Raw genomic sequence first — 26,917 nt, 5'->3', positions numbered from 1 at the left:
CGGACCAGGGCTCGAACCCATGTCCCCTGTATTGGCAGGTGGATCCTTAACCACTGTGTCACCAGGGAAGCCTGGTGATTTCAGGATTATTTCTGTCATCATGCATGCTGTTATTTCTCGCATCTTAATAGCAAGCAAACAAAAACTAACCCTCTCTTAATCTGTCACTATTTCCCTACGCCCCTTTACAGCAAAACTGAAAGAATTCCCTATACTCACTGTCTCCATTCTTTCTTGACCTCACTTCACTGAGGTTTTTGCCTCCCCACGGTCCTTTGAATCACTTTTGGTAGGGTTCCAAGAGCAATGGCCAATTTGCAATTCTTTTTTTTTCTTTCTGGCTGCAGTGCCTGGCTTGTGGGGATCTTAGTTCCCCAAGCAGGGATTGAACTCAGGCCCTCGCAGTGAGAACTTGGAGTCTTAACCACTGGACCGCTAGGGAATTCCCTGCAGTTCTTATCTTACGTGAACCATCAGTATCTTATTTAACACAATTGATCACTTTCCTTCTCCTTCACACATTTTCTTCACATGGCTTCCAGGACATCTTGCTCTTCTGACTTTCCTCCTACCGCACTGGCATCTCCTTCTCAGTGTTCTTTGCTGTTTTCTTTTCACACCCACTTCTTGTCGCTGGAATGTTCTAGGGCTCAGCCCTTGACCCTCTCCTTTTCGATGTCTGTAATCATTCCCCAGATGAGGTATCATGATTTTAAATGCCATCTATACACTGGAAACTCTGAAATTTTCTCTCCAACCCACACATCTTCTCTGAACACCAGGATCATTATCTCTATTTGGTTGTATAATAGACATATTAAACTTAACATGTCCCCAAATTCCTGATGTATCCACCTCAACTTCTTGCAAACTTCCCCAAAGCTGTAAATGGCAACCCTATCCCTCCAGTTGCTCAAACCAAAAACCTGGGAGACAATTCGATTCCGCACTTTTTTCATACTCCAAAGCTAATTCCTTGGCAAATCTAGTTGATGCTACCTTTAAAACAAAACCAGAATCCCATCACTTCTCACCACCTCCACTGCTACTATGCAGGTCCAAGCCACCATCATCTCTCACGTGGGTAACTGGTATCTCTGCGTTCCCACTCGTGCCTTCGTTAGTGTAATCTTTTTTTAAAAAATTTATTTATTTATCTATTTTTGGCTGTGTTAGATCTCCATTGCTGTGCGTGGGCTTTCTCTAGTTGTGGCGAGCGGGGGCTACTGTTCGTTGTGGTGCGTGGGCTTCTCATTGCGGCGGCTTCTCTTGTTGTGGAGCATGGCCTCTAGGCATGCAGGCTTCAGTAGTTGCAGCACGCGGGCTCAGTAGTTGTGGTGCATGGGCTTAGTTGCTCCATGGCATGTGGGATCTTCCCGGACCGGGGATCGAACCTGTGTCCCCTGCACTGGCAGGCGGATTCTTAACCACTGCGCCACCAGGGAAGCACCCCATTAGTCTAGTCTTAATTCATCCTGAAAGTAATCTTTTAAAAAGCATAAGACAGTGGGAATGTGAAATGGTGCTGCTGCTGTGGAAAACAGTATGGTGATTCCTCAAAAAATTAAACACAGAACTACCATATGACCAGAAATTCCACTTCCAGGTATATACCCAAAAGAATTGAAAGCAGAAACTCAAACAGGTATTTGTACACCCATGTTCATAGCTGCATTGTTCACAATAGCCAAGAAGTGGAAGCAACCCAAGTGTTTGTTGACAGATGAATGGATAAACAAATGTGGTATATACATATGTTGGAATATTATTTAGCCTTAAAAAGGAAGGAAATTCTGACACATGCTACATGTAAGAACCATGAAGACATTATACCAAGTAAAATAAGCCAGTCAAAAAGGACAAATATTGTAATATTCTACTTATATGAGATGCCTAAAATAGTCAAATTCATAGAGACAGATAACAGAACGGTGGTTACCAGGGGTTGGGGGGAGATGGGAATGGGGAGTTATTGTTTAATGGATTCAGAGTTTGAGTTTGGGAAGGTGAAAAATTTCTGGAGATGGATGGTGGTGATGGCTGCACAGCAACGTGAATGTACTTAATGCCACTGAACTGTACGCTTAAAAATAAAGTGGTAAATTGTATGTTGTATATATTTCACCACGATAAAAAATATATATGTAAATCAGATCACAATCTTCCTCTGCTCAGAATTCTCCAGTGTCTTCTTATTTCACTCAGAGGAAAAGCCACTAAAGCCTCACAGTTTCCTTTAAGACCCTACATAGTTGATCTGACCTTGACCTACAAGGCCTCTCATTCCCTCTGCTCCAGCCATACTGGCCACTTTGATGTTCCTTGAAAATTCCCAGCACTCTCCTGACTCAGGGCCTTTGAGTTTGCTGTTCCCTCTGCTTAGAATGCTCTTCCCCCAGACATTCATGTGCTTCAAACCTTCACCTCCTTCAAGTCTTGATTCAAATATCATCTTCTTATCCACTCTGACCACATTATTTAAAATTGCAGCTTGTACCTATAGTATTCCCATTCCTCTCCCCTGCTTAATTTTTTTCTCCACACCATTTATCACCATCTGATGTACTACAGTTTTTACTTTTTTAAAAATTGTCTGCCCCACTATAACTAGAAATATGACCTCTGTGAAGGCAGGGATTTTTATTTATCTTGTTTACCTGTCTACCCCTAGCACCTAGAACAGTACCTGGAATAGAATATTTGTTGAGCAAGTGAAGTAATAAATGCAAGGAGAGTAAGGACAAAGACAAGTCTAATTGGGAGCGAGCTGGAGTGGCTAAAATGAAAAGGGAAAAGAGAAGATGGAGGTGAGGCTGTAAAGGTCATTAACATCTAGATTCCTGAGAACCTTGGATGAAGAACTAAAAATTCAAACTTAATCCATGGACAGAGGAGAGTCACCAGAGGTTTTTGAATAAGGAAGTGACTTGTGCTGTGAAGGTGATGTGACCTAGTGACCATGCACCAATGGTGCCATTTATTAGTCAGGTGATCATTTTACACAGTGTACCTTGTGTAATCTTCCCAATAGTCCTATGCGGTAGGAACTATTTCTGATCTCCGTTTGTCATGGAAGAAGCTGAGATTCAGAGAGATTGAGAGATTCAGAGAGATGGAGTGAATGACTTTTTCCAAGGTCACACAGCTGGGAAATGGCAGAACTCTGATTTGAATCCAAGGCTTTCTGATAAAATCAAGTTTCTGCACATAGCGTATGCCTTAACTTTGTCCAGTCTCGTGTCCTGTCTCCCCACCCAGCCACAAGCTGCAGACAGACAAGGACTGCATCCTCTCCTTCTCTCTACTCACTTTGCCTCCTTCCCTCACCTCCAGGCCTAGCACAGTGCTTGCCCATGAGGTCCTCAGTGTGTGTGGACTGAGTAGGACTCTCGTTGGGTCTCTTTGGTCTTCCCCATCTGTTCATCCCTGCACCTTGACCCTTGGCTCCCTTCAATGGCATCAAGCAGATCTGGATTCAAATCCCAGCTCAGCCACTTCCCAGCAATGTGGCCTTGGGCAAGTTAACTTCCCCTGGCTTTAGTGTCTTCATCATTAAAATGGGGATACCACTCCTGGTTGTTGTGAGAATTAAGTAAAATAAGTAAAACACAGGGAATCCCTGGCAGTCCAGTGGTTAGGACTCCATGCTCTCATTGCTGTAGGGCCCGGGTTCAATCCCTGGTCCAGGAACTAAGTTCCCACAAGTCACGTAGTTCTGCCAAAAAGAAAAAAAAAAGTAAAACACCCAACATATTTTATGGCATAAAGTCCTTAATGTGGTAATTATTATTGTCTTAGCCTTACCCCTGTCCTAGGCACTGGTATAGGATTTATAAGCATCTGTTGAATTAAATGTTATGTTGAAAAATCACTGCATTGGGAGTCAGCAGAGGTGGATTTTAATCCTGGGTTAAGGGCATTGGTCATTTTTTCTCTCTTGCACTGTTTTTTCACCATCCTTAGGACCTCCAAGTTCTCTTCTATCTCTAAGGTGAAGTATGAATGCATCATTTTATACCGTCCCTGACCCTCAAACCCTCCTTTGACCCACATCTCCTCTCCTGCATTGTTGGATCCCTCCTGGCCAACAATTCTTTTCCCTGGATCCTTCTAGCTTTGGCTCCCAGGGAACACTAACACCCAGCTGCCACCAGATGGTGCTATGGACTCATTCAAGTGAAGCTGGCGTCTAGTCTCCAGCCGGGCTGATGGGAGCGGTCCTAGAATGACCTTCTGGTTCCCCTAGAGAGGCTGGGCTTCCTCAGTGGAAGGCAGCCAGGTCCGGGATGATCCTAGGAGGTGAAGTTTCCAAAGCCCGCCCTGGTTCTGCAGTGGAAATTCCAGCATAGAGTTGGCAGCAGGACAAACTACATAAATTGTGGGACGCAGTGCAAAATGAAAATGCCTAAGTTGCTGGTGGAAGCAGCACAGGAAATATCTAAAAGCCAGCAGAATGGTTCTAGTTCAGCCTTCTAGAGCTGACTGTTAGAACTTGGGAATTTTATGAGCTGGTTGTTGAACACAGCCATTACAAAAACGTAAATTATAAAAACTTACAATTAAATGAAATAAAAACAAAAGGTAATAAATACCCGAAACTCGTATTTTTATACATTTCGCTATCATCTATGCTTTTGAAATAACTTACATTTTTTGTATCTATATGTAAGAAATACTATATAATGGTGTGTTACTTACTGTAATCTCTTCCCAACTCTGCATTAGATAATGTCACATTGGTAGTTCAAAATCAATGAAGGTGGGAGTGTTTACATCATCAAATCTACAAACGCGACAAATCATGTCCCCCGCCCCCAAGCCAGTTGTTAAACTTTTCTCAGTACCCCCCTGGTCCTCGTTGTACTCCTAACACCCTGTGTTGTATTATCTTGGGCAGAGCCCTGTTCCTTCCAGCCTCTGATAAGTCTATGCATCACTTTATAATTTACAAAAGGGGGGCATCCTTTCTGTGAGGGGTACTGTTGTCTCATGTAACTGTTACAGCAATTCAGGAGGTAGATTATTGTGGTCCAAAGAGCAAAGGATATTTCTGCAGAAGAGCTGATGACTTTGGCTCCCAGGGTGGCTGTCACCAAGGCTCCCAGAAGGTGGCGCTGTGGACTGACTTCAGGGAAGTTTTTTTTTTTTTTTTTTTTTTGCGGTACACGGGCCTCTCTGCTGCGGACCCTCCCGTTGCGGAGCACAGGCTCCGGACGCGCAGGCTCAGCGGCCACGGCTCACGGGCCCAGCCGCTCCGCGGCATGTGGGATCTTCTCGGACCGGGGCACGAACCCGTGTCCCTTGCATCGGCAGGCGGACTCTCAACCACTGCGCCACCAGGGAAGCCCCCACACTACCTTTCTGTGCCTCTTTTTTTGCGTTGGAAAATGAGAACAACACAACAACAATAATAATAATATATTTCCAGCTGCTTCCAAGCATTGTGCTTGGAACCTGTGCATCATAAGCTTGCTCCATGGCTGTATCTGAGAGCGGGTAGAGGAAGGAGCTAGCCCGCTCTGCTTCTGTAGGACCTAGCAGTGGGAGGTGAGAACTAGCATTTCCTTCCTACTGTGACAACAGACAGTGAGGGTTTTTCCCAAAAGGGAGACTGCGGTTGGATGCTGAAGGAGTACAGGAAATGTCAGCCCAAAATATGTTGCCTTGGTATATTGATTATTTTGCACTGAAGGCACTTGAAAAACAGCAAATTCAGGGAGAGGCTTTCTCTGAACCTCCCTCATCTGCTTGGAGACAAATCCTCCAAAAGGAACTCAGTTATCATAAATCCCCTCCCCTGGAGTTTCATTAACCAGGGAAGATAAACTTTTATCATAAGGAGACTAGAAGTTGACCCCACACTCAGACAAACTGTCATAAACTGTCATATCTACCATATATTCTTCTAAGGGCCCATTCATCTTTCCCCCAAAAAATCATTTACTCTCTCCCCTAAGTTCCTTACTTCTTCCCTCCCTTTTTCCTATTAAGGCAGTGTATAATCTTTCAAATCTCACCACTTTTTTTGGTATTTACTTTTTTTTCCTGCGATGTCCTATGCACATAATATTAAAAAGGAATAAATTTGTATACGTTTTCTCCTGTTAATCTGCCTGTTACCAGTTTATTTCATAGGCCCAGCTATGGAACCTGGGAAGTAGAGGGAAAGTCTTTCCTTCCCTGCAATGTGGGTGGCCCAAACATTAGCTATGTACCCCATTTGTTGCCAAACATATATACCCTGTGTCCCAAACTTAGACTTGCTTCCCAATGAGTAGAAAGTGGCTATCACTCCTGTAATTAAAAATACCCTTAACCCCCCAGGAAAGGCACCCCAATGCCTTGATGTTCCCCCTGTAGCTTTCTCTGAATCCCTTCTCAAAAAGCTGTAATCTATGACTGAATGGTGAAGATAGTCTCCATATACAACCACAAAGAGACAATAGTAGGGAAAGGAGAGAAGAAAGAGAAGAAAATGTATTTAAAATATGTTAAATATATACACGGAAGGAAGTTCAAGTAGAGGCTGTAATCTTCACCTCCTTGAATTATTCTAAAGCTGATCTTATATTTATGACTTTCCTTCCTCACTATCCCAGATTCCTTCTGCCTTCGGTCAGCAATGATGGTCAAGTTCTTTTTCCATGGAAGAGCCAGATCCTCTTGTACAGAATTGCTGTAGTCTTGCAGTAACTTTGATCACAGGATTTGTAGTAGGACTATGATCCTTAGTGAATACAGGTGAGTCTATCCCTAGGCCTCCCACGCCCATTGTGTGGTGACAACTTATTTCTCCTTGATAGCCGAAGTTTTGAACCCCAGAAAATACCTTGATTTCTTTTTTTGCTTATCTTTCAGCAGCATGAGGTACTCAAAATGGTTGAGTGGCAGTTTCAACTTCCAGTATGGTGGAAAAATTGCATCACTTGGTGGAGGCATTCCCCCCTTGGACACTAGAAGCTTTTAACATACCTCCCCTCCCTGCAGTCATGGGGTCAAGAAGCAGGTTATTTATTTATTTATTTGTTTGTTTATTTATTTGGTTGCGCCAGGTCCCCTTTGTTTTTCTTTTTCTTTTTGGCTGCGCTGGGTCTTCATCGCTGTGTGTGGGCTTTCTCTAGTTGCGGCGAGTGGGGGCTACTCTTCATTGCGGTGTGTGGACTTCTCATTGCAGTGACTTCTCTTGTTGTAGAGAACGGGCTCTAGGTGCGTGGCCTTCAGTAGTTGTGGTGCATGGGCTCAGTAGTTGTGGTGCGTGGGCTCAGTAGTTGTGGTGCATGGGCTTAGTTGCTCTGTGGCATGTGGGATCTTCCCAGACCAGGACTTGAACCCATGTCCCCTGTGCGCCAGCCTATACTTCATATTGTCTCTTGGTACTTAGTCTCTCATCCGTATCTTTGTCATCTCCTCTGTGCATCCAGGGCTAGAAGCCTGCAACTCCATTTCCCAGGCTCCATTGCTAGCTGGGTCCCAGTTAGGTTCTGCCAATGGGAGGCCCTTGGTTATGTTTGAAGGTGGGAGGAAGGGAGAAACTCTTTCTGTTTCAGGAGGTGCCTTGTCTTTGGCAGCAGTGGGTCCTCTGGCATTGTCAGTAGTGAGTGTGGGGTTGCAGGCAACAGCCCAAGGGTGGCAGCAGCTTCCTGGGCTCTGGGGAATGCCACCCTTTACCCCCAGCTCCCAGCATTTCCACTATCTTTGTGACCAATCCCTGAATTAAATTCCTCTCTTCTTGAAATATGTAGGGTGGTCTCTGTTTTCCTAACTGGGTACTGATTCACACATTTCCATAAGCCCACACTCTTTTGCAGCACAGAGACATTGTGGGTGCCTAGGAATAAGTGTGGCCAGTGAGCATAAGTTCTTTGGACAAGGGGAAAGACTCACAGTATGGTCTTAGGGTATTTTTGTTGTATCTTTCCTTAAGGATCCTTAACTTTCTTTTTTCTCAGTGGTCAGTGCACTTGTAAATTAATTTGGGTATGGGGATTGGATGAAAGATCAAGTTTGTCTATTATGTCAATAGAAGCCTTTGTTCACTAGACACAGAAGTTTTTTGGGTTTTTTTTTTCTGTTAGTGTTATAAAAACTAAATGGGAACTTAGTAGGCTGTTTATAATTAGTTGTTGCCAAAGACTTCTGGGGATCAAACCACTCTGATTTCATGCCCACTCTGCTCCTTATTGGTAACCCTTCCCACTTTGTATTTGGTGGGTAACTGTTACCACCTGGGCTCTACCACCCTAGAATCCTCCTATCGTCCTTGAGATGAGAGTCTGTTTCAATTGTAGACCCATCTACCACCATTCCTGGCTTACAGAGGGTGGTTAGGAGAGTGCTTTTTAATGATTTTGGCATTTCCCTCATCAGTTGTCCTTTAGCTTTGGTAAAGGAGGTGAATTTTGGGCCTTTTCACGGAATATAATATTGGCTTGGTCAGCAAGATGCATATATAAATTCAATACATCACCCTGCCTCTTGAGGTCTTTGAATTTCTTCCTCTGGTTTATGCCAAGAGTTTTCTGCTGTCATACAAATTAGTGATGGGTCAGCGTTGTGTCCACGTTTGCATAAACCACCACTTCAAACTGCTAGGATAACAGGCGCAAGCTGGACGCACATTGAATGCAGACTCTCCAGTAAGTACACTCAGATCAATACACTCATTTTGATCTGAAATTATATTCAGGCTTTCCTTAAGTACCCTCCAAATCCACCTCCATAAATAGCCTCCTGCTTTTTCATTATATAAAATAGCAAATTGCTGCAATTTTTTCTTTTGGTGGACCTCCTCTTCCCTATTTTTTTTTTTCCTCCCACCCCCTCCCTTCTTTCCTCCCTCCTTTCCCCCCTTTCTGTCCCCGCCCCCACCCCCTCCCGGCCTCACCGCCCGGAGCCGTCAGCTCTCCACACTCCCGCCCAGCGCCCACGACCCCGGCCCGGCCGCCCCATGCTTCCTACCGACTCTTCCTCTTCCCTAATTTTTTTGTCTGTTTTTCATCCTATAAGACGTGTTGGGTTTGGACTTTGGTTCTGGCCAGAGGGCAAGAAGAGACTTAAGTTTTTTCCAGCAATGAGTGTTCAGTCTTATCAATTAAGGGAGGATAAAAGCCTTCAGGCAAGGGAAGAGAGAACGCTTCCTTGTGGCTCAGCAGATAACCCTCTACACTCCTGCTAAGAAATTTAGTCCAGTCTCACAACTTGGATTAAATGTATTAGAAGAACCTCTCTTTTTTTTTTTTTTTTAAGATTTTTTGATGCAGACCATTTTTCAAGTTTCTGTTGAATTTGTTACAATATTGCTTCTGTTTTATGTTTTGGTTTTTGGCCCCGAGGCACATGGGATCTTAGCTCCCCTACCAGGGATCGAACCCACACCCCCTGCATTGGAAGGCGAAGTCTTAACCGCTGGACTGCCTGGGAAGTCCCTAGAAGAACCTCTCTTTTTTTTTTTTAAACAATTTTTTTTTTGCTTTTATAATTTAATTAATTAATTTATTTATTTTTGGCTGCGTTGGGTCTTCGTTGCGGTGCGTGGGCTCCTCATTGCGGTGGCTTCTCGTTGTGGAGCACAGGCTCTAGGCGCGCGGGCTTCAGTAGTTGCAGCTCGTGGGCTCAGTAACTGTGGCTCACGGGCTCTAGAGTTCAGGCTCAGTAGTTGTGGCGCACGGGTTTAGTTGCTCCGCGGCATGTGGGATCTTCCCAGACCAGGGCTCGAACCCGTGTCCCCTGCATTAGCAGGCAGATTCTTAACCACTGGTGCCACCAGGGAAGCCTGAAGAAGCTTGAAGCCTCTCTTAATTGACTTACACTTAACTGACTTGCTTGCTTAACTTATACTCTCTGTGACCAGTTGTTTTCTCCATGCTTTTAAACAAAATTGAAGTAAAATTCACATAACGGGGCTTCCCTGGTGGCGCAGTGGTTGAGAGTCCGCCTGCCGATTCAGGGGACACGGGTTCGTGCCCCGGTCCAGGAGGATCCCACATGCTGCGGAGCGGCTGGGCCCGTGAGCCATGGCCGCTGAGCCTGCGCGTCCGGAGCCTGTGCTCCGCAGCGGGAGAGGCCACAACAGTAAGAGGCCCGCGTACCGCAAAAAAAAAAAAAAAAAAAAAACCACATAACGTACAATTCACCATTTAAAAATATACTATTCAGGGAGTTCCCTGGAGGTCCAGTGGATGGGACTCGGCGCTTTCATTGCCGTGGCCTGGGTTCAATCCCTGGTTGGGGAACTAAGATCCTGCAAGCCCTGCGGCACAGGCAAAAAATAAAAAATTCAGCGGCATTTATTGTTTTCACAATGTTGTACAACTACCACCTCTCTCTAGTTTCAAATTTTTCATTCCCCCAGAAAAACACCTCATATCCTTATTTTCCCCTCCCCTCATTATCTGGTAATTACTAATCTTCTTTCTGTCTCTATGTGTTTGCCTATTTTGGATATATCATATAAAAGGGACTCAAACAAAATATGACCTTTTGTGTCTGGCTTCTTTCACTTGGCATGTTTCTGAGGTTCATGCAACTTGTGACATATATTAGTACTTTGTTCCTTCTTCTGCCTGAATAATATTCCATTGTGTGTATGTACCACATTTTGCTTATCCATGTATCTGCTGATGGACGTTTGTGTTGTTTCTACCTTTCAGCTATTATGAGTAATGCTGCTAAAAATATTTGTGTACAAGTTTCTCTGTAGACAAATGTTTTCATTTCTCTGGGTATATTCCTAAGAGTGGAATTTCTGGGTCATATAGTAATCCTATCTATAACTTTTTGAGGAACTCATCAAACTCTTTTCAAATGGTACAGTAGCTATACCATTCCCACCAGCAATGTACAAGTGTTCTATTTCTCCATATACCTGTTATCCTTGTTATTACATTATCTGTCTTTTTCATTAAAGACATATTAGTGGATGTGAAGTGGTATCTCATTGTGGTTTTCTTTTTAATAATAGATCTTTATTGGAGTATAATTGCTTCACAATACTGTGTTAGTTTCTGTTGTACAACAAAGTGCATACATATATCCCTATATCCCTGCCCTCTTGAGCCTGCCTCCCACCCTCCCTATCCCATGTCTCTAGGTCATAGGTCACCGCAAAGCACCAAGCTGATCTCCCTGTGCTATGCTGCTGCTTCCCATCTCATTGTGGTTTTGATTTTGCATTTCCTTAATGACCAATGATGTTGAGCATCTTTTCATGTGTGTGCTGAACATACATGTATATCTTCTTTGAAGAAATATGTATTTAAGTCCTTTGCCCATTTTAAAATTGGGTTGTTTGTCTTTTCGTTGTTGAGTTGTTAAGAGTTCTTTATATATTCTGAAAGCTTATCAGATATGTGATTTGCAAATATTTTCTCCCATTCTGTAGGTTGCTTTCACTTTTTTTTTGGCCATGCCGTGCGTCTTGCAGGATCTTAATTCCCTGACCAGGGATTGAACCCAGGCCAAGACAGTGAAGTGCCGAGTCCTAACCATTGGACCACCAGGGAACTCCCCACTTTCACATTCTTAAAAAAACAAAAATGTTTAACTTTTTGAAGTGCAAACTATTTTTTCTTTTGTTGTTTTGGCATTTGGTGTCAAATCTAAGAATCCATTGTCAAATTTGAGATCACGAAGATTTTTCCCTATGTTCTTTTCTAAGGGTTTTTTAATTTTAGATCTTATATTTAGGTCATTGATCCACTTTAGTTAGTGTTTGTATACAGAGTGAGGTAGGGATCCAACATCATTCTTCTGCACATGGTTGTCGAGTTGTTCCAATTACCAACTATTTGTTGAAAAGACTATTCTTTTCCTATTGGTCTTGGTCCCCTTGCTGAAAGTCAATTGGTCATAGATGTTTGGGTTTATCTCTGGACTCTCAATTCTATTCCATTGGTCTATATGTCTATCCTTATGCCAGTACCACACTGATTTGATTATTGTAGATTTGTAGTAAGTTTTGAAATCACAAAGTCTGTGTTCTTCAACTTTGTTTTTCTTTGTCGATATTGTTTTGACTATTCAGAGCCCCTTGCAGTTCTGCATGAATTGAGAATCAGCTTTTCTATTTCTGTAAAAAAGGCCATTGGAATTTTAGTAGGGATTGTGTTGAATCTGTAGACTGCTGTGGGGAGTATTGTTATCATAATAATATTAAATCTTCTAATCTGTAAATATGGAATGTCTTTTGATTTATTTAGGTCTTCTTTTTAAAAAACATACAGCCACAATATGATTTTTAAAAATTTTTTATTAGAGTAGAGTTGATTTACAATGTTGTGTTACTTTCTGCTATACTAGATCTTCTTTAATTTCAGCAATATTTTATAGTTTTCAGGGTACAAGTTTTTCATCTTCTTGATTACATTTATTCTTAGGTATTTTATTCTTTTGAACGCTATTGTAAATGGAATTGTTTTCTTGATTTCCTTTCAGATTGTTCATTGCTGGTATATAGAATCAAAACTGATTTTTGTGGGGTGTCCATGCTTTCTTTAAACGTACTTACTGATGCCCACAGCATGTGGGATGCTTGTAGCTTGTGGGCTATGCTCTAGTATCCCCTGTCAATGCTGATCCCACCAGCTGAGATGTACTTACCAATATTCATTTCCCACTTTCTTTCTTACTAACACCATCCTGAGATAGCAATGTTCCCAGCTAAGAAATTATATTCTCCAGCCTCTCCTGGAGACAGGAGTGGGCATGTGACTATATTCTGGCTAACAAAATCTAAGTAGGAATTATTGGGTAGGGCTTCCAGGAAAACTCCTTTACAAGATGGGCTAGCTCAGTTAGTATATATCTTTTGCCCTTTTACATTCCCCTTCTTCCTTCCTGGAGGTTGGCTTTAATGACTGGAGCTCCAGCAGTTATCCTATGGCCTCCGAGGGAATCTTAAATATGAAAGCTGTGTGCTAGATGACAGACAGAAGAACAGAAGGAACCTGAGTCCCTGATGATTTTATGGAACTACACAGCCCTGGCTGCCTACCTCTGGACTTTTTTCATTAGAAAAATTAAATCCAGAATTTAAGTTATAGATTTTTCAGATCTCTATTACATAACAATTCCTACTTTAATCAGAATTTCATATCTGTTGTTTCAGGAAACAGAACCTAGAGAAGGTGGAATCAGGGAGGAGGTAGGGTCTGGGGCAGTGAAGAAACAGATTCTTGCAGGCTGGAAAATGTGATTTTTTTTTTTTGTTTTGGCAGCGTCGTGCGTTTGTGGGATCTTAGTTTCCCCATCAGGAATTGAACCCCGGGCCGTCAGCAGTGAAAGCGTGGAGTCCTAACCACTGGACTGTCAGGGAATTCCCAAGGTGAACTTTTTAATACGGAAGTGAAATATATATATGTATAACTGAGTCATTTTGCTGTACAGAAGAAATTAACACAACATTGTAAATCAACTATACTTCAATAAAATTTTTTAAAAAATAAAGTGACAGAAGTGAAATATTTATTCCCAATGTCGCCTGTCTTATCTTGGAAAGCAGATCATAAACCAACTGAGGCAGTAGCTTTAGGGGCAGTGGTAGGAAAATTCAGATTGTTGGTGTGTTTCTTTGATGGAAATAGGAACTCACAGTAGAGCCAGCCAGTTTGCAAGAAGAGATGATTGGAGCATAGCTTAACTAAGGAAGGAAGTTTGCCTAAAAAGCCTGAAATCTAAATTGACTAGAACCCCATAATTTGGTCCCTTGCACAGCTGAAAAAGCCATCTGCTTCTGTATCCCAAACTGGACAGGCCATTGGTGGTGCCAGCAAAGTGCTTACCTTGGAAGGGGATAAGACTGTGGCTTTAAGGCCTTTTTAAAGCATCTTTCACCTGCCAGCCCTCGCGAATGAGCTCATGTATTGTTTCTATGACAGTGGCCATTAAGTTAAGAGAGGGGTTGATGGGCAGAGCTCAGAGGTCAGCAATAACAAGCCAACGACTCTAGAGGAGAGTTTTGGCTGTAGTTGTTTGTTTACATATGGAAGCAAATTTACCGGAAGCAAAGAGACTAGAAGCTATTAAGTTTTTGAGGGATTGTATTTGAGGCCATTCCTGGGTCCTGGAATCTACATCACCAGGAAGTGGGCTGCGCTGGTCTATCAGTTAGGATCCAATCTGGAGACAGAAAACATATCAGTTATTTTAAAAGAGAGCATTTTATATAAATAATTTTTAAGCAGATGTTAGAGAACCAAAAAGGCAAAAAGAAACTAAAGTATCATAAAAAGAGTAACTTCAAGAAGCAGTTACCGGGACTTCCCTGCTGGCGCAGTGGTTAAGAATCAGCCTGCCAATGCAGGGGACAAGGATTCGAGCCCTGGTCCAGGAAGATCTCACATGCAGCGGAGCAACTAAGCCCGTGCGCCACAACTACGGAGCGTGCGCTCTAGAGGCTGCGAGCCACAACTACTGAGCCTGTGCGCCACAACTACTGAAGCCCGCCCACCTAGAGCCTGTGCTCTGCAACAAGAGAAGCCACTGCAATGAGAAACCTGCGCACCGCAATGAAGAGTAGGCCCCGCTCGCCGCAACTAGAGAGAGCCCAGCCCGCGCGCAGCAACGAAGACCCAACGTAGCCAAAAACAAATAAAATAGATAAACAAATTAAAAAAAAAAAAAAAAGAAGGAGTTACCACCCATACCGCTGTGGCATTACAGGGAAGAGTGTGGAATCATTTCAATTTAGAAGCTGGAACTAAGGTGGCCAGATTTTGCAAAGAAAAACACCGAACACCAGTTAAATCTGAATTTCAAATAAACAGTGAGTTATTTTATATGTAAATACGTCCCAAATATCACAGGGGACATACATATACTAAAAATTATTCGTAGTTTATCAGAAATTCAAATTTCTCTGGTGGTCGGTGTTTTCTTTGTGAAGTCTGGCAACCATGGCTGGAACCTAGACCTCTGAGAAGAGGAGCTGCTTGCAATCCCTGGTATCTCTGAGAGGGGCACAATGAAATAGATTCTTGAATGTTAGAAAAGTACAAACCCAAATCAACCGCCGCTACTGGAACAAACTGCAGTTTTCAGAGTGAAAAATCATTGCTGAGGTGACGCTGGAGGGAATAAGAAGTAGACAGGAAGAAGGATACACCCTCACCCTGTTCCAGAACTGCAGTCTCCCTCTGGGATCTTCTATTGGCAGCTGGCAAAAAAGAACTGTGTTTTCCAGGAGTCTCAGCTCTGGCCTCACGAAGCAGAGCTTTGAGGGTGGGTTTGAAGCCGAGAGACTTCAAAAATAAAAGCTGGGCAGCTGCCAAGAAGGACATTTTCTCCAGTGCCCACCTCAGATGTGGACACAGAAAACAATGGACTAAGAAGATCCTTCCAGAGAAGAGATCCATGTGCTGGCTGGCTGATGAGCTCATCAAGAATTTACAATATTGACTGTGCAGGGAATCCTCACTATTCCTGCCCCAGAGCTTTCAATAAATACCTTGGACAATTGCCATGACTTCTGGGGGTTCACAATCTCTTCTTTTTGAATGATAGTTGTTGTTTTTTTTAATTGCAGGTTTCCTGTTTCTTCTCTGTCATTGTATATTGGGAGTGTTGAATGACAGGCAGATCATGTTTTCTGCATCTGGACTTGATAGAGAAGACTGCACATCACACAGAGACTTGCAGTGAGATGCAATAACTGGATGGGACTTTAGGTGGTCTGTCAGGGAGGAGATGAGCATATTTGATGTTTGGGAAGAAGAATGAGTGTAGATGTTGGTATCTAAAGAGGTGGACTGTGCAGAGATGGAGTCATTACCATCCTACATAAGTTCTTCCAGAGAAGAGAAAAAGTGGGAACATTCTCCAAGGCATTTTATGAAGTTGACATTACCATGAAACCAAAACTGAGGATAGGACAAGAATAAAAATTAAAGGTCCATCTCAATCATAAATATGAATGCAAAAAATCCTAAACAAGATATTAGCAAGTCAAGGGACTTCCCTGGTGGTCCAGTGGCTAAGACTCCATGCTCCCAATGCAGGGGTCCCAGGTTTCATCCCTGGTCCGGGAACTAGGTCCCACATGCCACAACTGAGAGTTTGCATGCCGCAACTAAAGATTCCGCATGCCGCAGTGAAGATCCCACACGCGGCAGCGAAGATCTTGCATGCTGCAACTAAGACCCGGAGCAGCCAAGTAAGTAAGTAAGTAAGTAAATAAGTAAATAAAGAAATAAATATTTTTTAAGAAAAGATTTAAAAAAAGGATACTAGCAAGTCAAGTCCAGCAATTTATGAAAAAGGAAATAAATCATGACCAAGTTAATTTTATCCCAGGAATGCAAGATGCATTTGACAATTTAAAAAATTAATATAATTCATTTAATTTGCAAATTAAATGAGAAAAATCATACATTCACCTCAATAAAGGTAGAAGAAGTGTAAAGTTCAACATCTATTCATGATTTAAAAAAGCAAACTGGGGGTTTCCCTGGTAGCGCAGTGGTTGAGAGTCCGCCTGCCAATGCAGGGGACACGGGTTCGTGCCCCGGTCCGGGAAGATCCCACATGCCGCGGAGCGGCTGGGCCCGTGAGCCATGGCCGCTGAGCCTGCGCGTCCGGAGCCTGCGCGTCCGGAGCCTGTGCTCCGCAACGGGAGAGGCCACAACAGTGAGAGGCCTGCGTACTGCAAAAAACAAAACAAAACAAAAAACAAACCTTTTCATAGATAAGGATTCTCTGTTATTTTTCTGCTAGTAAGTACTATTAATGTGTTTACCAAGAGCATGAGTTATTAGCATGTTTACAAGATTTGACCAGAGACATTTCTTTCCCCCTAGATCCCAGGAGAAAGAGGGAATGGGTTGCAGGCCCTATTTCCTTCCCATTAGGGAACTTCCTTAATCCCATACAGGATATTTACAATAAATGTACTTTGTATATTAAAATTCTCCAGGAAATTCCCTGGTGGTCCAGTGGTTAGGATTCCATGCTTTAACTGCTCAGGGCCCAGGCTCAATCTCTGGTCAGAGAACTAAGATCCCACAAGCCCACGGTGCAGCCAAAAAAACCCCCCAAACAAAAAAATCTCTGTAATAAAAAGTAACTAGCCTTTTTCCATCTTCCCAAAACAGAAATCAAATATAGTTAATGTATACAGTCTGGTAGTTGGGTATGTCCATATGGACTCCATGGTCTTAAACATGCAGCCATGATTGTCATTCTTTATTCAGTCTCTGAAGAATATATATTGTCCTATTGTGACTCTGTTCAGTGATTTCATTGTACCCAAGCTCTGGGCATCAGTCTATTGGTCCCTATACATCTCTATCCACAATACATATGGCACCAATTTGGGAAACTGAACACCTTGAAGTTGAACATCCATAGAGAAGGCAAGCAACTTAAAGGGACCTGGGGAAGAAGCCTGCTGTGTATCATCATAGAATGCCACCTTTTTAGAAACCTCTTTTTCACAGCCTATGGATTGGGCCACCTAGGGTAGGAAAAGTGTTGTTTTTAGCCAGCTGATAATTCCTAACCAGCATCACCTGAGGAATACTCACAGGTCAGAAAAGGAGGCATCACACATTTCTATCCTACTCTGTTTTCATGCAAAGCATTGACATGCGTTAAAAGGGAGTCTGCTTCTCACCCTACTTGGCACCCATTTGAGTAAAGCACAAGGTCCCTGGCGCTGTGCATGTATTAGTGGGAGGACTGTTGTGGTTTGGTGAGGACCGAACCTGGGTCAATGTCTACAATGTCTGATCTTGGGACATTGGGTCAAGTACTTGCCCCACTGTGTACTTGCAACTGGCTGGCATCGTGACACTGGCCCTCCATCCAGATGGAGCAAGTGCTTCCACAGGGCACCATCAGGCCAGAATATGTCCTGATGTCAGGGGTAGGGGATTTGTTTTTTTCCTTTTTTACAGAGCAAAAGTTACCTTGTGGGTCTTCACAGTTTGTCCATAACCACTAGAGGTTTTCATGAAGCTATCCTTTGCAGCACTCCAGAAAGAGCGCTTCTTGACAGAAGCAGACTTGTAACATCAGACAGTACTCAATAACTTGTTAGCTACCAGAAAGTGGGGGGTACACCCTCATACTTAAATCAATTGCTCTGGTGTGGCAGAAGCTAATAATCAGCAGCTCAAAATACCCTATTATATTTTTAATCAAAATGATTAAAATGGCAAGGGAAACAAATGGTGCCTGTGGCATCAGTTTTTCATGTTTCTTTGGGAAGATAGAGTTGATTTTCTGTAGGAAATAGTTTCTTGGGAGTTTTTCTCTATTTTGCTTTGTAGCTCCCAGGTTTTATCATCAGTGTCACAGTGCTGTGCCATCCATGGTGTTTGGTGTGCTGGATATTGTTGATCGGCACTCAGCATCCTTTCTTACCTCCCTCCAGTGTCCCTGTGCTGCAGAAACTGGAAAGCTAAAATGCCATGCCAAGATTTGGAAGGCGGAAGTGAGGTGGGGGCCATCTTCCTGCTGCTTGTTGCTGATGGCAAACATGGCAGTGGAGGTGTGAGGAGTTTCTGCCACCGGGTTCCAGGGTACCAGTCACTAGCCTTGTGGGTTGAGAGGCTGTTTTGGAGGCAGTGGTGGTACCTGGATTGCAGTGATCCCTGAATCCAGTGATCCCTAGATTGCAGTCACAGAGGTGTGTTGTTAAACTCAACAGGTACAGTGGTGGCCTGCTGACTTCTCTCATTCCTGATTTCAGCAAAGGTAGCAGCTACCCTAGTGGGATAGTTTGGAGTCATTCCTGCAGAGTCCACTTTTCTAGCCTTCTCAAGAATTGGTATCACCTAATTTCTTATATGAATCTTTTTGTGTTTAAACTAGCCAGGACGGTTTCTTCTTCCTACAACTGAACACTGAATGATATACTGAGGTTCAGGGTATTTAATTCTGAAGGTTTTATTGGTCTGGATAATGAGCTCCACAACAGACTATATCAAATCCAGGGATCATAAGAATATCTCCTATACCTCATTGCCAGAAATATCCCCTTTTCAGGCCACCCTAAAAAGCCCCTTTAAAAAAAGCTTTTTCTGAAGCATAGTTGATTTACAATGTTTCAGGTATACAGCAATGTGATTCATATATATGTATATTCCTTTTCAGATTCTTTTCTTTTATAGGCTATTACAAGATATTGAATATAGTTCCCTGTGCTATACAATAGGTCCTTGTTGTTTATCCATTGTATATATAATAGTTTGCATCTGCTAATCCCAAACTCCCATCCCTTCCCTCCCCCACCTCCCCTCCTCTTGGCAACCAGAAGTCTGTTCTTTATGTCTGTGAGTCTGGTTTTTTTTTCGTAGATAAGTTCATTTGTGTCATATTTTAGATTTCACATATAAATGATATCATATGGTATTTGTCTTTTTCCTTCTGACTTACTTCATTTAGTATGATAATCTCTAGGATCATCCATGTTGCTGCAAATGGCATTACTTCATTCTCTTTTATATATGTACCACAACTTCTTTATCCATTCATCTGTCAGTGGACATTTAGTTTGTTTCCATGTCTTGGCTATTGTGAATAGTGCTGCTGTGAACATAGGGGTGCATGTATCTTTTTGAATTATAGTTTTGTCTGGATATATGCCCAGGAGTGGGATCATTGGATCATATGGCAATTCTATTTTTAGTTTTTTTGAGGAAGCTCCATATGGTTTTCCATAGTAGCTGCACCAATTTACATTCCCTCCAAGAATGTAGGAGGGTTCCCTTTTCTCCACACCCTCTCCAGCATTTATTTGTAGATTTTTTAATGATGGCCATTCTGACTGGTGTGAGGTGATACCTCATTGCAGTTCTGATTTGCATTTCTCTAATAATTAGAGGTGTTGAGTATCTTTTCATGTGCCTGTTGGCCATCTGTATGTCTTCTTTGGAGAAATATCTATTTAGATCATCTACCCTTTTTTTTTTTTTGCGGTACACGGGCCTCTCACTGTTGTGGCCTCTCCTGTTGCGGAGCACAGGCTCCAGACGCGCAGGCTCAGCGGCCATGGCTCACGGGCCTAGATGCTCCGCGGCATGTGGGATCTTCCCGGACCGGGGCACGAACCCGTGTGTCCTGCATCGGCAGGCGGACTCTCAACCACTGCACCACCCGGGAAGCCCCCATGCCCATTTTTTGATTGGGTTGTTTGTTTGTTTTTTTTTTTTGAGTTGTATGAGCTGTTTGTATATTTTGGATTAAGCCCTTGTCGGTCACGTAATTTTCAAATATTTTCTCTTAGTTCGTAGGTTGCCTTTTCATTTCGTTTATCATTTCCTTTGCTGTACAAAAGCTTGTAACTTTGATTAGGTCCCATTTTAAAATTTTTACTTTTATTTCTATTAGTAGTATGTATCTGTTAATTCCAAATTCCTAATTTATCCCTCCCCCCCTTTCCCCTTTGGTAACTGTAAGTTTGTTTTCTATGTTTGTAAGTCTCTTCCTGTTTTGTAAATAAGTTCATCTGTGTCATTTTTTTAGATTCCACATATAAGTGATGTCATATGATATTTGTCTTTCTCTGTCTGACTTACTTCACTTACTGTGTTAATCTCTAGGTCCATCCATGTTGCTGCAAATGTCATTATTTCGTTCTTTATTATGGCTAACATTTCATTGTATATATACCACATCTTCTTTATACATTCAACTGCCAATGAACATTTAGGTTGCTTCCATGTCTTAAAAGCCCCTTTATTTTAGTAGCCTGGACTATTATTAAGTTATCTAGCACAGGGCATATGTGTCACAGCCATAAAATTTGATACCTTAAATTTGGATACTGGATGCAGGAAATATAGAATTACTAACACAGGGTGAGTTTCATATATGGTTGCAATTAAGGTTAAGGCACCAATTACATGACTTCCCAGGTTAGAAGATATGAGAGGCTGAGCTTGGAGATGCCTCCCTTCTGATGACTTCTCCACTGCCATGAGGACCAAGCATCCTTGGGTCCTGAGCTGGTCATTGGGAACTGGGTGACAAGGAGAGGCACCCTGAGAGTAAAGATGTAACTACTGCTGTCCTTCTCTGGGTGTCTGCTTTTGCAAGGGATAAATAAACTGCTCTTCTCTGATAGATTGTACAATGATGTTTGGCTGACATTTTACCTCCTAAATTATCTTTATCTAAATTATCTAAGTTATTTTTAGAGTGAGCTGCAGTTTAGTCGTTGACAAGCTCTAAAGTATATTCTAAACCGGCCCTCTCCATCTCTACCACCTCTACCCTAACCCCACCAATTAGCATCTTTTACTGTGACCACTACTATTAGATCATATCTCTCCCTTGCTCAAGTTCCTTCAAAGGTATCTCATCCCATGTAAAACAGACAAAAAAATCCAAACCCCTTAACTTGGCCTACAAATCCCTAGGTGATCTGGCCTCTGCTTCTCTATCCATTCACATTTCCTGTCACCTGTACTGGCTACATAATTCGTGGGGCCCCGTACAAAGTGAAAATATAGTGGTCCTTGTTCAAAAATTATTAAGAATTGCAAAAGGGCAATTAAGGCAGCAGAACATTAAACCAAGCATGGGGCCTTTCTGAGAGTGGGGCTCCGTAGGATCGCACAGGTTGCACGCCCATTAAGCTGGTCTGCCTGTCACTCCAGGGGTCACTCCAGGGGTCATCCTCTTGTTTCTGTTTTAGAGCCTTTCCTAACTCTTCCTCTGCCTGGAATGCACTTCTGTTTCACCTTAGCCTGGCTCACTTCTTCTAGTTACGGTCTCAGCTGGAATGTTACCAACCGAGAGAGGCCATCCATGACCTTCAACCTAACCTAGCCACCGAATCATTCTTTGTTGCTTTACCACCTGTCTTAACTCTTTGGCATGTACTTTACCTATTTCCTTTTTTAAGTTGTCTATTTATTTATTGGTCATCTGTCCCTGATATGGGTTGAATTGTTTCCTCTTTCACTGCCCTAATTCCTATGTTGAAATCCTAACGACCCAGTACTGCAGCATGTGACCTTATTTGGAAATACGGCTGTTACAGATGTCATTAGTTAAGATGAGGTGGTTCTGGGGTACAGTGAACTCCTAATCCAACGTGGCTGGTGTCCTTATAAAAAGGGGAAGTCTGAACACAGAAGTGTATGAGCATGAAGATGGGCATCTACAAGCCAAGGAAAGAGGCCTGAAACAGATCCTTCCTTCAAAAGGAACCAACCCTGCCTACATCTGGATTTTGGATTTCTAGCCTCCAGATTAGTGAGCCAATAAATTTCTGTTGTTTAAGCCAGTTTGTGGTACTCTGTTATAGCAGCCCTAGCAAACGAATACACCCTTCATTAGAACTAAACTCTCTGAGAGCAGTAACCTGGTTTGTCTATTTCACAACCGTCCCAGAACGTGCCTGTACTGTTACTTGGAACATGTCAGTACTGCTGTTTATCAGTTTCACTTGTATATATAAACCTGAAATCCTTTCAAGGGAAGAGAGTATTGCGGGTGTTGAAGAAAAACCTGTTGAGTACATTAAACCATTTCACTCATTTCCAGAATTTTTGCGGAGAGCGCTGGCGGTTGTAAAATGTGTGCGGACTGACAGGTCATAACTCTTACGCTCCAGGCTGTATTAATATGCACGACGTGCTTTTAGCTCTTCGGACAAAGAGACCGTTACTTCGCAGGTCCCTCAAGTGGGACTCAGAAGACCGAACCGAGCTCCAGCCTTTTACAAGCGCTGGTCCTTGCCCCTTTTGGCATCTTGGTACTTGTAGTTTTGTCCACTGTATCTTTGCCCGAAAAATGAACGCTGAGACCACAACTCCCATCACCCCGCGAGAACTGGAGCCTTCAGAGCGCATCCTCTGGAGGGGGCACCAGAGCCATTGACCAACCTTCTGGCCCAAGGGCCCGCCTTCCTCAGCCCAGGAGCACCCATGATTAGTCGGCTGCCCAGCCTCTCACCGGAGGGGACGACAGGTGAATGAAAGGGGGGCGTGCCGGTGCGCGTAGCTCGGCGGCGGCGGGGCTGCAACCCGCTGGAAGGTGAGAGCTGAGAAGAGGGTTTACGCTGCCGCTTTCATCGGCTTGGGGAGGATTCGGGGCGCCGGGGAGGGGCCCGAGGTGGGCAGCGGGCAGGGATGTTCCGCCTCGGTCGGCCTCTCTCGGACCGTCCTGCCCTGGCGAATCCCCGGACCCAGCCGGGCGAACCCTCACTCGATGACCGACCCCCTCCCTCCCCTCCTTCCCTGACATTGGGTTGCCCCCTACCCCGGGCGTCGTCCAGCGGGTGGTATGGGCACGCGCTCATTCTGATGGCGCCAGGTCGCTGGGGCAGTGACCGTCGCAGCGATGGTCACTTTGTCCGGGAGAGGCCATGGGAGGGGCAAGGCCTCGGTTCTCACCCTCGGGGGCCAAAGACCATGTACAGTAACGGGTTCTGGTGATTTCTGCAGGGTCGTCTGGCTCCGGATGGGGAAGGATCCCCTTGTCTTGCGATCAGTTTAGCTGGTGAATCAACGATACAGTTGACCCAGAATTACTTTCTGTGAAAGTGGAAACTCTTCTTCCGAGTAGTTCCCCAGCACTCCGTGCGTTGGGGAAAGGAGTGAGTTCTCCAGCCCTTCTCGCGGTTTCCTGGAGGGTTTGGGAAATCAATTTGGCATCGTGGTTAAGGATGTCAACTCTGGGATTCAAACGAATCTCTGTCCCAATCCTAGCTTCAGCGTGTTATCTGTAAATCTGAACCTCAATTTCCTTCTCTGAAAAAGAGAATCTAATGATTTTATCTACTGCACTGGGTTATTGTGAGATTAAAATTAATTAATGCTTGTGAAGTATTTCTTACAGTGCTTCATGAGGAGTAGCACTCAGTACGTGCTAACAATTGAGGAGCAGGTTTCCATGATTCTCCTGTTGGTGATACTGGAGGAGTGTTGTCAGAAAGAGTGGGTGGAGTTCAAAGCAGCTTCTGGCACTGGAGTGAAGACAGTCTTGCGATCCCCTCGGGGGTATGTCGGAGTTGGTTGCAGGTACTAGTGTTGGCATCTGCCCTCTCCTGGAGGACATGAGCTGTACTTGGTTCATTTTTCTATTTCTAGCATCTTCCTTGTGTCAGGCATTGCTTGTAGCCAGTAACTGTTGAATTGGAACCGTGGGAAGGTTGGGAGTGTCACTGCCAGAATGTGGATAAATGTGCTTCTGGGAGCAGTGTGCCCTAAGAGCTTCCTTTCCAGGAGAAGTGGTGATCCTCAGCATGTGCCAGGGATGCAGAGCACTGAAGGCAAGTGGGATTGATGTGAATAAATACTTCCACATTGTATGCCAAATGCAGGATTGGAGAAAGGTTTGAAGAAAGTATGTGGATAGAGTTTTGCAAAGTCAGGGGGTATTTATATGACCAGGTAGCATCTAGAATGTTTGCAGAGAGGAAGCCAGAGGAAATGGGTTTTGGGTATTATTGCTGGAAAGGAGCATCTTACAGTGAAAAAACGCAAGTACCTGGGAGGAGGCCCTGTAGATAAGACCATTCTACAAGTTAAGAAGTATTGGGCCTACTTAGGTATTTATCTCCCTGATTTACCAACTCCTTATCCCTCTGCGCCTTCTCCTTTTTCTTCTTTGCTAAAAAGGAAAGGAAAAAAAAAGCAATATATGCACACAGTAAAAGATCCTAACAGTATAGAAAGTTTATAAATGAAAAATGAAGGTCCTTCCACACACCTCTTACCCCTAGTCCCTCTCCTCAAGGATATCTGCTGTTAACTCTTGCTCATAAAACCTTCCAGAAAAAAACTCTTACATATACCAGCAAAAACATGTACATAGATCAGATCATACTGTACATTTTGTTTCGCATCTTGCCTTTTTCCTTAATATATCTTGGTGACTTTTTTTTTATGAACACAGACAGCTCTAGCTCATTAAATGCATGGTTGCATAGGATTCCACTGTGTGAATGTACCTTGTTGATTTAACTTGTCCCCTATTGGTGGACATTCAGATTTTTTCTACTTTTGCACTTGAACAAAAACCTCGTGCAATGGACATCTCTGTACTTTTGACTTGATGTACTTTTGGGAATACATTCAAAAGGGTAAGTTTTTAGCCATGAAATTTTGGGGACAAAAGGTGTGTACATTTTAAGTTTTGATAAATATTGCCAAATTCCCCTCTAAAATGGTGTTCCAAATGACAGTTCCATCAACAGTGGATATTATTACATTGAAAAATGTGATTTTACCAGTCTGATAGGTTTTCTTTCAGTTCTGAGGAAGAAGAGAATGTGGTATTTAAATGTAGCATTCTCTTGTGTCTTGTTTTCCCCTTAATATTTTGATTGCCAAAGCCAGGAAGGTTTGGAGTGGCTGGAAGAGGTGAGAATGACAGTGAAATCTTAGTCCTGTGAAAACTTTCAGAGCTGATTTATTTGGGAGGAGTAGAATTTTTCAGATATCTGACAGTTCTCTTCCTTTCTGAATGAAAATGTTAATTATAACTACTTTGGATGAAAAAAACAATTCCCAAAATTATAACTTCCTTGAGTCTAAAATGAATATAAAAAGAATCATCTTGATGACTTAGTCCCACCTATTATAGCCCTGGGCTATAATTTAGTGATGTCCTCAGGCCATTTTGAATATGTAGGAGCATTTAATACCCTTAGTCAAGTGGCCTCAGGCTGATATTTTGAAAAAATTTCTAGGTCTGTTTTTTATAACTTTTTTCCTAGCTGTCAGTTCTCACTTTTAAGTTTGTCAGTTTACTTGCTTAGAGAGGCTCCTCTACTTCTTTCCCTAACTGGTTCTCTAGCTTCTAAACTTAATGCATCACTTGTTATAAATATGTGTAAAGTAGGTGTAAATTGGCATTTAACGAGGTTGTTGTTGGTCTTTTATGAGTAAAGTCTGTTCGGTTAGCACATAGGCCTTGAGGGATCTATTTGGCCAGTGGAAAGAGTCTTTCTGGGGGGTGGAGGTGCCTCAATTCTGTTGGGTGAGGTAATTGTTGTGTTCCATTTGTAGAAAGAAAGAGTGCTGAAGAGTTGTTAGCTGTGGTTGGCAGCTCTAACTAGGCCTTTTGGGATTCCGATAGAGGGAGAAGATGTAGGAACTTCTCAGAGTTCAGTGGGTCAGTAAATAAAAGGGGTAAGTTGATGGATGGCTGCGTGCTTTGTGTGATGGGAAAAGATGGAGAGGAGAGCTCAGGGTAGGTCAGCTTCTGTCTTCCTCATTAGTAGACGGATTTTAAACTTGATTTATACTTGTTCTACTTAGCAGGTAAGAAAGGAGTATTCCTTTGTATTTAGCAAACCTACTTTGTCCAAAGCACTCTGCCAGGGGCTGTGGGGGAAATCTATGAAGTAAGACACAGCTCATGCCTTCAAAGGGCTTATAGTCCACTGACAGAGAAGGTCCAGGACATAAGAATACAGAGGAGAGAACCAAGGGCTGTGGAGTCAATCAATTAGGAGTGTCTCTGTTGTAAGAGATAGAAAATCCAACTCAGACCAGCTAAAGCAAAAAGGGACTCAATTGGCTTCTGGCACAGCATGAGCTGGGGCTCAGATGGTGTCCCTGGGCTCCATCTGTTGCTCCTGCTTGAGCTGGGCTGTCATCTGTGTTAGTCTGGTTCCCCTTGTGGTGTGGCAGTAGCGTCCCTCACATCCCACATGCCCACAGAGTAGAGAGTGCTCTTTTTTGGAGACCCCAGCAAACATTTCATTGCTTTTCATTGGCTCTGACCAAGTCACATGGCCATCTCTGAGCCAGTCACTGTGGTCAGAGGGTAAGATGTGTTGATGGTTTTAGCCTATGTTACCTCTTACACGTCCGGAGCCTGGGGATGGTGCCAGCGTTATGCAAAGCACGTTGGCTGTGGTTGGGGCCAAGGATGATTCCACCAAAGCCAAAAAGGGCACTAAAACCATAAGAATGGAGAATGCATGCTGGCTAGCCCAAGCATCCACTAAATGTTTCCACAA

The sequence above is a fragment of the Delphinapterus leucas genome, chromosome 1 (genome assembly GCF_059928025.1).
Source record: "Delphinapterus leucas isolate spDelLeu-1000000601 "Yukka" chromosome 1, BTC_Dleu_Yukka2, whole genome shotgun sequence".
Classification (NCBI taxonomy): Eukaryota; Metazoa; Chordata; class Mammalia; order Artiodactyla; family Monodontidae; genus Delphinapterus; species Delphinapterus leucas.
This window is presented reverse-complemented; position numbering follows the sequence as displayed.